The sequence below is a fragment of the Panthera tigris genome, chromosome F3, assembly GCF_018350195.1.
Source record: "Panthera tigris isolate Pti1 chromosome F3, P.tigris_Pti1_mat1.1, whole genome shotgun sequence".
Taxonomy (NCBI): Eukaryota; Metazoa; Chordata; class Mammalia; order Carnivora; family Felidae; genus Panthera; species Panthera tigris.
The window spans coordinates 20,527,035-20,540,445 of NC_056678.1; positions in this window are offsets into that span (position 1 = coordinate 20,527,035).

Sequence of the window (13,411 nt, forward strand, 5' to 3'; positions counted from 1 at the left end):
TTCTCCAATGAAATTGCATTACTTTTAAGTGAGATCTATGCTTTTTCATGGTAATTGTATATTCTCGTGGTGAACTAGTTAAATAGTATTCTTACAGAATTTTCCTATATAGAGTGTAGCTAAATCTACTTTTAAAAAACACAAATGAGGGTGTACTGTACCTACTGTTCTCCACCTTGTTTTCTCACTTAAAATGTCTTAGTCATATTTTCATATCCAGACCTGGGGATCTACCTCATTCTCTGGCAGTTGTATGGCATTCCACTGAATGGATGTATCATACCTTACTTATCCAGTCCATTTTTTAGACATATTTAAGAGTTCCAGATTTTTTGATATTGTAAGTACACTATGTTTATATCCTTATACATTGCCCACACATTTTATTGTGTATGAAGAAGAACTACCTCATAGTTGGAATTACTGGGTAGGAGGGCATATACATTTATATATGCTGCCATATTGCCCTCACCTTCACTGACTATGGGTTAAAACTTTTGTCAATCTGTTCCAGCTTGATGTGTGTGTGTGTGTGTGTGTGTGTGTGTGTGTGTGTGTGTGTAAGAATTTTTTCACAAAATACTTACAAAGAAAAAGTTTCCACCATTGACCAATACAGAGCATATTGGTCACAGTCCAAAATACACCAGGTAATTACACAATTCTTTTAATCAAAATTGTGCAACTTGGGGTTATAATATTTCCCCTGGCATCCACTTACCCCAAAACTACTGTTTATTGTTCATTGTCAGTATATATGTAGTAATGAAAGCCAACCCTATTTATAGTAGGACATGAAAGTCATCTTATGACATAAATTGCTATAGTTAATAGTACAAGGCAGTACTATAGTTACTGTACTATATATATAGTACTATATGTATAGTACTATAGTTAATAGTACAAGGACAGATTTTTGTCCCTGTGATCGAATGATGGAAAAGAATCCATCATGGTTGCAAAGCTCCACTGAAAACAAGGAAGACTGTCCGAGAGGGGCATTCTCAGAGCCCGGCAGAAGCCTGGCCACAGTCTGGACAGTCAAGTACAGGATGAGCAGGAGGGGCCAAGAAGTGGTCTGGGTGATCAGCAGAGCACGTTTCCAAGGACTGCTGGTTGTTGGGTCTCCTGGGAATAAATACTCCCAGATAAACTGTACGTCTGTCTAGCCTTTCTGAGCTACGGAGTTGGTTGGTTGGTTGGTTTACGTGCTTGTTTCTTTGCTTTTTAGCTTTGAGTTATGAGCTGAATCCAGGTATAACTACATTGCGCACATATCCATTCAAGGAATAGGTTTTAAAGTCATCATGCTAACGGGAAAAATTTGTAAAGTGACTTCATCATCTCAGTAAATACCAAGAAATAATGCAAATAAATATTTATTCCTTTAAAAAATTTTTAATGTTTATTTATTTTTGAGAGAGAGAGAATGAAAAGGGGAGGGGCAGAGAGGGAAGGAGACACAAAATCCGAAGCAGGCTCCAGGCTCCAGCTGTCAGCACAGAGCCTGATGAGGGGCTCGAACCCACGAACCATGAGATCATGACCTGAGCTGAAGTTGGATGCTTAACCGACTAAGCCACCCAGGTGCCCCAACATTTATTCCTTTTGAAAACTCTTAAGTATTTTAACAAGAAGGGTTTCTGTATTAAACTTTCTTCTTTGAATAAATCACAACTACAAGCCAGTATTCTACAAAATGAGAATCTCTTCAAAGCAGAAACAAAGCCAGAGTGCTCTCTGCCATCATTACAATGTGGCATTGTAGTGCTGACAACATTCTGAGAAGGGTGACAAACAGAGACATCTGCACAGGAAAGGGATAATTAAAATATCTTTGGGAGATGATATTGTAAACTTACAAAACTCAACAGGTGAATGGAGAGCTAGGGAGTATAAGGCAAATTCTCAAAATTGGGTGTTATTCTTTATACTAGTGACACACATAGAAAAAGTGATTCCATTCTATAAGAGTAACAAAAAACATAAATTCTTGAATATTGACTCAACTTGGGATAAAAAAATTATCTTATTGAAAGAAATGGGAAACACATAATAGGCCAAATAAAGGGAGAGAAAAGGAGGCAAAATCTACCTTGCTTCTGGCTAAAAAGAAAATGAAACAAAGATAATATATTTTATTTTTTAAGGTAATATATTTTAAATTAGTATGTGAATTTAATGCAATTTAAGTTCCCCTAAAATGATTTATACAACTTGGCAAATAATGTGAAGTTAATCCAAAGAGCGGTCAAGAAAAACAAAATCTTTGTTTTTAATTTATTGATGCATCCTGTTAGATTTTGAAACACACAACTAAATCTTTTTGAAAATTGTATGATATTGACATAAAAACAGGAGGAGGGGGAAGGCACTAATTGAATAAAATGACTATTTCAGAAATAGTTCAACAGCCTTAGGGACAAAATATATTAGGGGAGAGAAGGGGAGACAAGCAGTATAATAATTTTTTTTAACATTTTTTTTTAAGTTTATTTATTTTGACAGTGAGTGAGAGCAGGGGGAAGGCAAAAAAGGGAGAGAGAGAGAGACAGAGAGAATCCCAAACGGGCTCCGCACTGTCAGCGGAGAGCCCGACTCGGGGCTCAAACTCACGAACCGTGAGATTATGACCTGAGCCGAAGTTGAGAGAGGCTTAACCAACTGAGCCACCCAAGCGCCCCTAAGCAGCATAGTGATTTTAAAAAGGAAACATTATTTAAACAAAACTGGAGGAAAAATGGGAGAATAATTATACATACATGTATACTCATACTTGGAATGAATTATTGAGAAAGTATCTGGTGTCTTGCCTTTTTTGTGGCTTATGGTTTTGTGGTGGCTTTTTTTTTCCTTTCCTGCTGTGAATTCATCAGCAAAGACTGAAGGGAATTTTCCTTTTACCCCTATCAGAAAAGGCAGCCAGCCTTGGTGTTTCTGTGTTCCTGGTTCCCAAGGGACACATTTTGTGTGTTAGGACCAAACCTTTGTTTGGGAGCACTGGTTCCCAGGCAGGAGGAGGCTGGGGGTGGGGTGGGGGTGGGATTGGGAGCCATGAAGTGTCTAGAATTGGGAAGAGGCTTGATGACCGAAAGCAGTTGGATCTCCGGTTTGAGGGTTCTCTGAGGAGAGGGTCCCGCACAGCACTCAGGAGGTGGCAGGACCTTGAATGGGGAGTGGCTGCTGGGATGTTGTCGAGGCCAGATATCAAGCTCCTTAGCTGGGGAGCAACTGTCAGGCTGTCTGGCCTGCTGAGGAGGGAATGTAGCTCCAGGGCCTGATGGCCTTCGGGAGGTAGGTGTGTGTGGGCTTGCACAGGGGGCACCTGCAGTGACCAAATGGGGTACCGACAGAGGCCTCTCTCCCCGTTCTCCTAGACTGAGTGAATCCTGAGTGCCTGGCACAACCCAGGGAGAAGCTAGGGAGAGCAAGGCCCCCCTCCCTCAATAATCCATGCCCAGGCCCAGGGAGAAGGTATTGAGCTGGAAAAGTAAAGTGATATTTCTTGCGCCTCAAGCCCAGTGGAACAATTCATACCCATTACATGCATCATACATTTGACAAACACACATGGTTCAAAGAATTATTAAACAACCACAAACTGTTTTGAAAACTAGAAAACAAGCTAGTATATTTATCCCACTCGTGGACAGATAGATTTCTGGGCACCAAAAAAGTTTTTTAGAAAAAAAAAGAATATTTGATGGAATGGTCACCAAAACATATACAGCCCGACGGGTGCTTAGGGAATTACCATCACATATGCTACTCAGATGGCCCCAAAATGGCCTGGATTCATCCTAACTCAGGGTCGGCTCTAATTAATCCATAAGTGACTGTTAGCAAAATGTTTTAATTACAGTGATGTAAACCCAGCAGCCTAATCTGCATTTTTCACCAAATGGGACATAAAAATTCACGCAGGGCCCAAGTTAACAAAGGACTGATTCAGCTTCTGCAGTGTCTTTCCAGAGTTGCTTTCTGAGGCAATGCTGGGAAGGGCCCTGGCCTTTCCGACCCTGATGAACCGGCCATTTGTGCTCCTCACAGCGCGAGTGGCTGCCTGTGACGTGGAGCTGAGCCTAAAGGCACGAAATAAAGCCAAGCTAGCAGTTCCATGTGGGGCCCAACCCATAACCCAAAGTTGCCTTAGCGTTAGGTTGTAAATCCAATAGCTGGTGCGGGGAGCAAGGCTAAATGTGACTCATCTGACCGCACAATGCAGCCACAGAGATCTTGAGGTGAAAAGTCGGGAGCACGGGGGTACATGGTATATTAGTCGGGATTCTCCAGAGAAATAGAGTCAATAGGAGATAGACATACACACACACACACACACACACACACACACACACACGCGCGCGCGCGCGCGCACACACCCCGCCTCGCTCTCTTTCTATATATGGCAGGGTGGGGAGGAATTGGCTCACATGAATAAGGAAGGTGAGAAATTCCACTGTCCTCTGCAAGCTGGAGACCCAGGAAAACCAGCGTAGTTTCAGTCCAAGCCCCAAGGCTCGACAACCAAGAGAGCAGATGATGTTAAGTCCCAGTCCCTGTGCAGGGGAAGACCAATGTCATAGGAGACAACGTCAGACAGAGAGCAAAGGGGCCCTTCTTCCACTTTTTTCATTCTATACAGTTCCTCCACAGACTGGATGACAACCACACTAGGGATCTGCTTTACTCAGTCTCATTCAAATGCTAATCTCTTCCAGAAACCCTCTCACAGACACACCCAGAAATGATGTTTTAACGAGATATGTGGGCATCCTGGGTGACCCGGTCAAATTGACACGTAAAGTTAACCATCACACAGGTGTGTAGGGGTTCAGCAGGGATTACTCATCTGCCTAACACTGTGGCTGTGGAATTAATCGCCAACGCGTGTGTCCCATTAGTGGCCTTGAATTGCCCAATGGTTGGAGCTCAACCAAATTGCAGTTCATGATATAATTTTTTCAGCTTCTCAGATTTAATTCCACTAAAATTTCAGAATGAAACTGGGACACCATGGATTGCTGACAAAGGAACATTAGGTATGAATAATTCCTCGTCTGTCCTTGACTCAGGTTTGAGTCACATGGATGTTCCTTCAGCAGCATCATCATTGAAAGTAAATGAATGTAGTTAGCATTCAGTTAATGGAATTTCTGATCACGTGGTTCACCATTGTGAAAATTCGACGGTCCTGACCAATTAATTGAGTCAACTAGGCCAAATCTCAATATGTAATAAAAATGAATCTTCTGATACTTGTAGTGAACAAATTTAACATTATGATTAGACCATTGATGACCGTAAGTGTGCTGGCTATTGACATTTTCCAAGTTCTTATAGTTTTATTTTCTCTTTCCACAAAGGATGCTTCTTCCCGTGGCTGCTCAGACTGTTTTCTTTTAGACAGTGATTGACATTCAGTCAATCAAAATGTTGTTACCATTCAGGGTAATGGCAGGAGCACTGAACTCGGTACTATAAGACCTGAATTGCAGTCCACGCGACCCCACTGATGAGTGTGTGACCTCGTGCAAGTTACTTGAAGGCACAGAAGTGTGATCTCCCCTTCATAAGATGGAAATAATCATTCCTGCTCTGACATTCTTCCCGAGGCTTGTGGTGAGGCTCAAATGAGATGTTATATACAAAAGTCTTTGTTAAAGCATAGAGTCCCATCAAACTGTAAGGTTTTTTTGTTTTTGTTTTTGTTTTAATTTATTACAGGAGGGGAGGGGCAGAGAGAGAGAGGGAGAGAGAGAATCCCAAGCAGGCTCCACCCCATCAGTGCAGAGCCCAACACAGGGCTCAGCCCATGAACCCTGAGACCATGACCTGAGATGAGATCAAGAGTCAGACACTTACCAGACTGAGCCACCCGGTTGCCCCAACCGCGAGGTATTATTGTTGGCACTCTCCAGGAATCAGTGTGCTTAAACCTTAGACTGCATTAAAATCACATGACTTGCTGTCTTAAAACATTCATTTCTAGGCCCTGCTCACAGAGAGAGCCTAGTTTAGAAGATTCTGGGTGGAGCTCTGAGATCCACATTTTTATCACTCACCACCACCCTTCCCTGGCCATGTGATTTGCATATGAATGGTCCAGGGAGGATGGAGAAGTGCTGATGTGAGAGTGAAATGAAGCCCTTCAGAGGAACTTCAGAAATGGCCCCAGGGAAGAATGAATAAGGTGTGGAGAGTTTTGGATTAGGTACCGAATATCTAATTGCTATAAGTGATAAGCTTACACAAGCTAATGAACGGATGGCTGTTGGAACATAGTACCCGGATGGATTTACTACAGAAAAAGATATTTACTGTAGAATCGCTTTTAGAGTTGGTTGAAAAGAACGGAGAAGACCTTTTGCTTTCCACTGTGCTCAGCTCCCCCTGATCCTATTTTGAGCCAGTGTTTCTGGCTTTGCTCCTTCTCTGATGTGATTTCTGTACTGAATGGATGCCCTCCTTCTGGTTGCTCTTTTCCATTTTGGGGAGACTCATGGAGTCCTGTCATTTTAACAAGGCTGCGTCCTGAGCCGTGTGGGCAAGCCACAAGCCAGATGGATGGGCAAGAAACAAAACTTCAGAGATTCTGGCAGCCACCGGGGCACCCAAGATGGGAAGTAATAGAGCCGTTGTGCAGCCACAAAATCAAACGATAACTATTGGTCACTCAGCATAGATTGCACAGGGTTACCTTTGGCTAAATTATTAAGTCGCTGAAATCGGCTTCCATGTTTCTCCATTACCTCACTTCCTGATCTTTCTTATTATCCCCACCTCCTATCTTGGCCAGGGACTCAGGACCCCCATTTTGATATCCTACCTGCCCTCTCTGAGTAGCCAGAAACCAGGAGCTTTGTCTTCTCTACTATAACACCCCAACTGCCCACTGGCCCCATGTCCCTGGTGTTGGAGGACGTGGTGATGGGGGAGGATTCTAATTAACCTGATCAATACGTCCATGCTGAGATTCAATGTGTCACTCCTCCAAGGTTAACGGAGACTTTCTGAAAAGATGGTTTACTCCCAAGGAATAGGAATTCCAGGAATTATAGGTACTTCAGGTAGCCTTGGAGGAAGGGGGCTGGGGGCAAGCTAGAGGAGAAATTCTCAGATAGGAGCCCTCCCCTGGGAGGGGGTAGTACTGACAGCTTTGTCCATTTCCAGGGGATTGATCTGGGGACAGCATGGATCCATTTGGACTCACCAGCAAAACGACTCCTTCTAGCCCACTGAGAGAAATTCCCTGAAATAGGACAGCTACACATTTCACTGAATCCTTTTAGCAAATACACAGGAAGGTGTTATGCTGCCTCTTCCACCGTGAACTGTGGGGGCCCTTCAAAGACAGTACAAACTGCAGGTTGAATTCATTGATGCCAAGAACTGACATCCCTAAATTGACCCTAAATTAGTATGTTATCCCAAATTTAAAAAGAAAAAAATACCCCACCTCCAGCAGTAGGCAATGAGTGTAAGCCCAATTCTTTTGCCAAGGTGATTGGTTCCATCAGAAACTAAACTGATCAGTTCATGGCATTCCCCTGGCTGCATTTGACCTTATGTGGGTCAGTGAAAAGCAAGATGATGTCAGCGGGTTTCTGGGAAAGGAACCTCATTGTTTTTACGAGAGCACTTCTGTATCTCTCTCTCTCTCTCTCTCTCTCTCTCTGTCTCTCTCTCTCTGAAAGTTGATAAGGAAGCATATATTTATTTTTTTGTTAGCTGTCATCTTGCCCCCTGAAAGAGAGCCAGCCTTAGGATGCAGCTGACATCAAAGGCAAAACCAAGTTCTGGACAAAACTGATTCCTTGATACTCTCATTGAGCTGCGAAATCAAACTAACACTGAAGTCCACCCCTTCCTCCAGGACTTCCAGCTATGTAAATATGGGAGTTAGGATCAGGCCCAGTTGCAAGTAACTGAAAACTCCAAATAACAGTGGCTTGAACAAGTTCAAGATTTCTTTCTTTCTCAGGTTAACAACAACACACAAGTCCAGGCAGACAGTCCAGGGATATATCGCCTTAGGTGTGGTAGCTCTACCATTTTAACACAGAATCTCTTCCCCTGTGGCCCAAGATGGCTGCTCCAGCTTCTCCCATCAGACCTGAATCCAGTCAGCAAGAAGGACAAAAGGGAAAGCCATTTCCCAGAAAGTACACATAGCTCTTCTGGTTATATGCAATAACTTAGTTATATGGCCACACCTAGCTTCAGGTGTGTCTGAGAAATGTTTTCTTTAGTCTACACAGCCATATGCCCAGCTAAAAATTGGAGGCTCTGCTCCTCTAGAAGAGGAAATGGATATTAGGTGATAATAGCCTTCCCGGGCATGATGTGTCCTCCTTATTGTTTAAGTTAGTTTCAGTTGGATTTCCTGTTACAACCGAATAGAAACACATCCTACCTGATACAACCTCATAACGCCCACATTTACCTGCCATCTCCAGTCACATGCTGACGGATAAAAATAAGAAGCCCTTCACTAAGAGCATCTCAAGGTCTTTCCTTGTTTTTCTCCTCAGACTTGGGACAGCACCTGGCACATGGAAGCCTTTGATAAATATTTGCTGAATTGAACAAAATTAACTAAGAAGATTCAAACAGAGAGAGTTCAGCACTGCAACCTGTCAGCTCTGGCCTTGGGCGAGTCATAAAACTTCTGAGCCTCAGCTTTCTTGCCTGTAAATGAGAGAAGTAAAACCTAACTTTAAACGTTTTAAATAGTAGTGGCAATGTACATAAAGTGCCTAGCACAGTTCATGGCACATACTCACATAATTCACAGACACACACACCCACATACCATATATGGGTTTTTTTTCAAAATTATGACTATGCATATTACATGTTTTGAAGTTGAGAAAACAGGGATTTGGGCAATGTTTCAAATACCTGCAAACTCTACTGGTCATTATTCATTCTTATTCTTAGGAAAATATGAGTGTTGGGTTCAAAGGAAAGAATACTTTGAAGAGTTTTTTTGTTAAAACTCTGAAGCCTTCTTAGATATCAAATAGTTATTTAGTGAGTAAAGTGTGAATGAATCAGAACATATGTATTGCGTTTATCTTGGAACCCTGTGTGGGGAAAACCAAACTACAAAATGTGCTTTGCATTCTCTTGCTGTTCAAGGGCTGCAAAAACAGCATGACATTCTGCTGAACCTGAAATGACCTTGAACTCAGCAAACAGACCAAACTAATGAAGAACCTCAGGTTACTTTTCGGAGTCTTAACCACAGTAAGGGATACACAACCCACTATGATTTGAGATCCTTTGTGTTTGTTTGTTTTCTTCGGTTTGACACCTGAAGGAGAAAACAGAATCATCCTCTTTGTCCAGCCGGCAGGGTCTGAAAACAAAGAGAGGAATGTCACTCCTATGAAGTTGCCCTCTTGTAAGAAATGCACGGATTCATACAGAATTCAGAGGTAGCTTTTAAGACAAAGCATAGCTAGGGGCACCTGGGTGGCTCAGTCCGTTAAGCCTCTGACTTTGCCTCAGGTCATGGTCTCAAGATTCCTGGGTTCAAGCCCCGCATGGGGCTCTATGCTGACAGCTCAGAGCCTGGAACCTGCTTCAGATTCTGTGTCTCCCTCTCTCTCTGCCCCTCCCATCCTCACGCTCTGTCTCTCTCTCTCTCTCTCAAAAATAAGTAAACATTAAAAAATAAAGACAAAGCATAGATAAAGCTGAGTAAGAGGAGCTGAAAAACTGGAGTGAAGGGGATTTTAGAAAGTTAATGGGGCCAACTGGTCCACCTTTCATTTTGGAGATGAGGAGGCCACACCACAGAGAAATGGCTGGTCTTGTTATTGTTGTTGTTGTTTAAGTTTATTTATTTATTTTTGAGAGAGAGGGGGAGAGAGAGAGAATCCCAAGCAGGCTCTGCACTCTCAGCCTGGAGCCTGAGGCAGGGCTCAAACTCACAAACTGTGAGAATGTGGGCCAAAATCAAGAGACGGGTAACCAACTGAGCCACCCAGGCGCCCCGAGAAATGGCTGTTGTAAACAGGGGCCGGCAGTGAGCTAACTCACCCATTTTTCTTATTGCTCAACTGATTCAGAATCCAGCAGGGAAGAGGGTATTCATTTCAGGGTCTCTCTAACTCATCGTCAAGCAAGGGTGAGATGGCTTAGAACTCGGACTCCCAGGGACATCGCTAAGAAATGTCTATGTGTGCGGTAAGAGGCTGTCAACACTTGCCCACAATATCTTTCATGTTCAAGTGTTTGAACGTTCTACTGTGTAGAAGTTTGGCATCTCAACGCAGCCCCGGCTCACGCTGGCCCAGCTCCAGCACTGATTCCTCAAGAAAACCCTGGCTCTTCCTCAGACGCACGCCCCACTCACAGCGCAGCTCCGGGCGGGGGCTGGGGACCCTTTCATCTAGACAGGGATTCTGGCCAGGTTCTTTCAAGTTTCACAACTGAGCATTAACCCTCCCACCTGCCCACCAGGGTTTCAAAGCAAACTTTACTCTGCCCATCAGGACAATAAAAGATTTCTGAGTCCCAGACCTCGCTAGAGAAGATAAGGTTGAGTTGTTTACTATTCCACTTTCCTGAAAAACCCAGGAAGATCATCTCATTTATGAAAGACACTTTAATATTTGCTGTAAGAATGTTTGCAGATTGTCAGGAGGAAAAAGACAAGTAACCAGTCCCGCTGTGTTTGCTGTGAAACTCTTCGAAAACACCATTCAGAGCATCCTCCGAAAGCTTGTGTCTGATGATTGGTTTGAGGAATATCTCAGGGAAACTTCGTCTCCCCTGAAACAAATGAAATGCTCTTCCTCTGAAAAGAGAGTAATTGAAGTACCACTTTTCTCTCTTTGCCTTGGCTATAAGGACGCTGCGGGCCAAGCCTCAGCCTTCAAGTTCAATCACAGATGCTCTATCGACCCTTATGGTTGGGATATCTGCCTCGTTCCTCTTAATCTTGCTTTCTCCTCTTTATTTCCCCTCTTTTATTGATTTTGATACATTTATTCCCTTTTAAGGCCATTTTAAAATTCTTTTGCAAAGAAGTGAGATACAACTAAATAAAATTAAAAGATTCAGTGATTGCTTGAGGCTGGGCTTGGGGCGGGGGGTGCATGGGGAGAGAGACAACTGCAAAAAGGACATGAGGAAACTTTGTGGAGTAATGGAATCTCTATATCTTGATTGTGGTAGTGGTTATCTGGGTACCTGCATCTGCCAAAATTCATTGAACTGAACACTTAAAATGGTGCATTTTATTATAAATAAATTAAACCTCAATAAGGTTGATATATTCATCCAGTTATTATGTTTCTATTATCTGCAGGCACTTTGTATGGTGCTGGGGAGAGATAGTGCACAGTTGTGTAGGCTGTTCACTGAACCAGGGTACCTGGCCAAAGGGCCAGGAGGGGCTGAAATACAGTCCGTGCCTGGCTTACCAAGCCAGGTGTCCACCAAGAGGTTGGATCTTCTCAGAGAACAGGCAGACTTTTCTATTTTGGAAAAAGCATTACATATAACTGGGTCCCTGGAAGCCTGGTTCTGAAGATAGAGTGAAAAAGAATATAGACAATTCTCTACCCTTATGGAGCTTATAGTTTATGGGGAGAAGGTTATGATAAGCCAGTAAATGTATGTTATATATTATGATAAGCACTACATAGAAATAAATAGGACGATGTAATGGAGAGTGTCAGACTGGATGCTTCCTCTAAGTTATCAGGAGATACCTCTCGAAAGGTGGCATTTCAGCTGACCCGAGTGCTGAGAAGCACCCAGCCTTGCAGACAGAGGGAACTGCAAGAACAATTCCTCAGGGGCAGGACCGTGTGGCCTTTTCAAGGATCAGAGAGGGGGCCACGGGTGGCCTGTAATACGCGAACCAAAGAATGGCGTGGGGAACCCTAGTGCAAGTAACGCTCAAAAAGTTAAGCATAAGCCTTGAGACGTGGCTCCAAACACTAACTGCACTACAAAACATTTTCTTTCTCACAGATGTTAGACTTGCAAGAGACCTTAGTGATAAAGACACTCCTTCAATTTTCCTATAACAGATAGAAAAAAAAACAAAGCCCAGCTGACTCTGAGAACTGATGACACAAATAGGCTCAGAGCTTCAATTCGGCTTCAATTCAATTCAAGTAGCATGTGCTGATGCTGCCCGTGTGTCAGGTACTGTTTCTGGCCTGGGAGTCCAGAGCCTTCCAGGCTTGGAAGGGTCAAACAGCAGGAAGGACTGAATTGGCGAAGCTGTCGAGGGAGACATTTAACAAAAGAAATCGCTTCCTTTAGTTAGCTGTAGGGGGTTAATCAGCTGGGTATTTCACAAGACTTGACTTCGCCTTGTTTTAAAAAGTGTTTCCAGTCCTGAAATTGAGATGCGCTTTTGGAATAATCCATGTTTTAAAAAACAGCCAGTTCTGAAGCGAATCCAATGTTGCGAGCCATAGGTATGAGAGGACTCTGCTAAGGGAGCGATAGGTAGGGAAGGAGCAAGGGTACAATCCTGGGTGATAAGTGTTGGTGGTCAATCACGGGAATCCCAGCATCATCTCTGAAATCCAAGAAAAGCAAGATTGGGATGGAAGGCCTGCAAGGAGAATTTCAGACCTCACACCCAAGCCATGCCACAGAACACTGTGGCACCCCCCCCCCCATTTCCTTCATCTGTCCGTACTTGCTGCCTGCAAATGGCAGGTGAAAATGGCATTTACCTCTTGTGAAGCTATACCTTGGTCATTGTTAAATGATTTGCTGGCTAGCAAAAACAAAGTTCTTGGAATTATATTCTCCCTTTCTAATCTCCCCTTCAGTTAAAGAGGGTACAGCTATGCAATTAAGCACCCACCCACAGAAATCTACCACGAAACCGACTTTCTTGGTAACAGAAATGAAACCTACCGTCTTCAGCACAAACTTGAGTATCCTCCAAAAGCAGATAAAAAGCTAGTTAAGAAGAAAAGGCTAATATTTTAAGATATTTTCCAATGAGTGTGAGGGGTATTTTTGGTTTTGTTTTCCTTTGAAAGAAAGGGGCTTTCTTGTTTTTTGTTTTTCAGCTCGTGGGTATTTTCTTAACTGACCCCTAATCCACAGATGCAACCCCTTGACGGTCAAGTCCCACTAAACAGCTTCACCTAATTCAAACTCAGTCTTGTCCTTTCTATGGAAAGGATTTCCAGGCTCAGTCTGCGCTGACCTTCTACTGGACGTGTGGTGGACTCATACAATTTGCTGCCCAGATCTCCTCCTCTTTTGGAAATACCCACCCCTTCCAATCATAATGCAGTTTCTAGAGAGACCCATCTCCTAGGACCCACGTCTCAGGCCACCTTTGACCAGTCCAGAGGCACCTGGGCCTCAGGGACTGAGCAAGAACCTTGAAGCCTTTGGGCAGTATCCAGTGGTATACCTC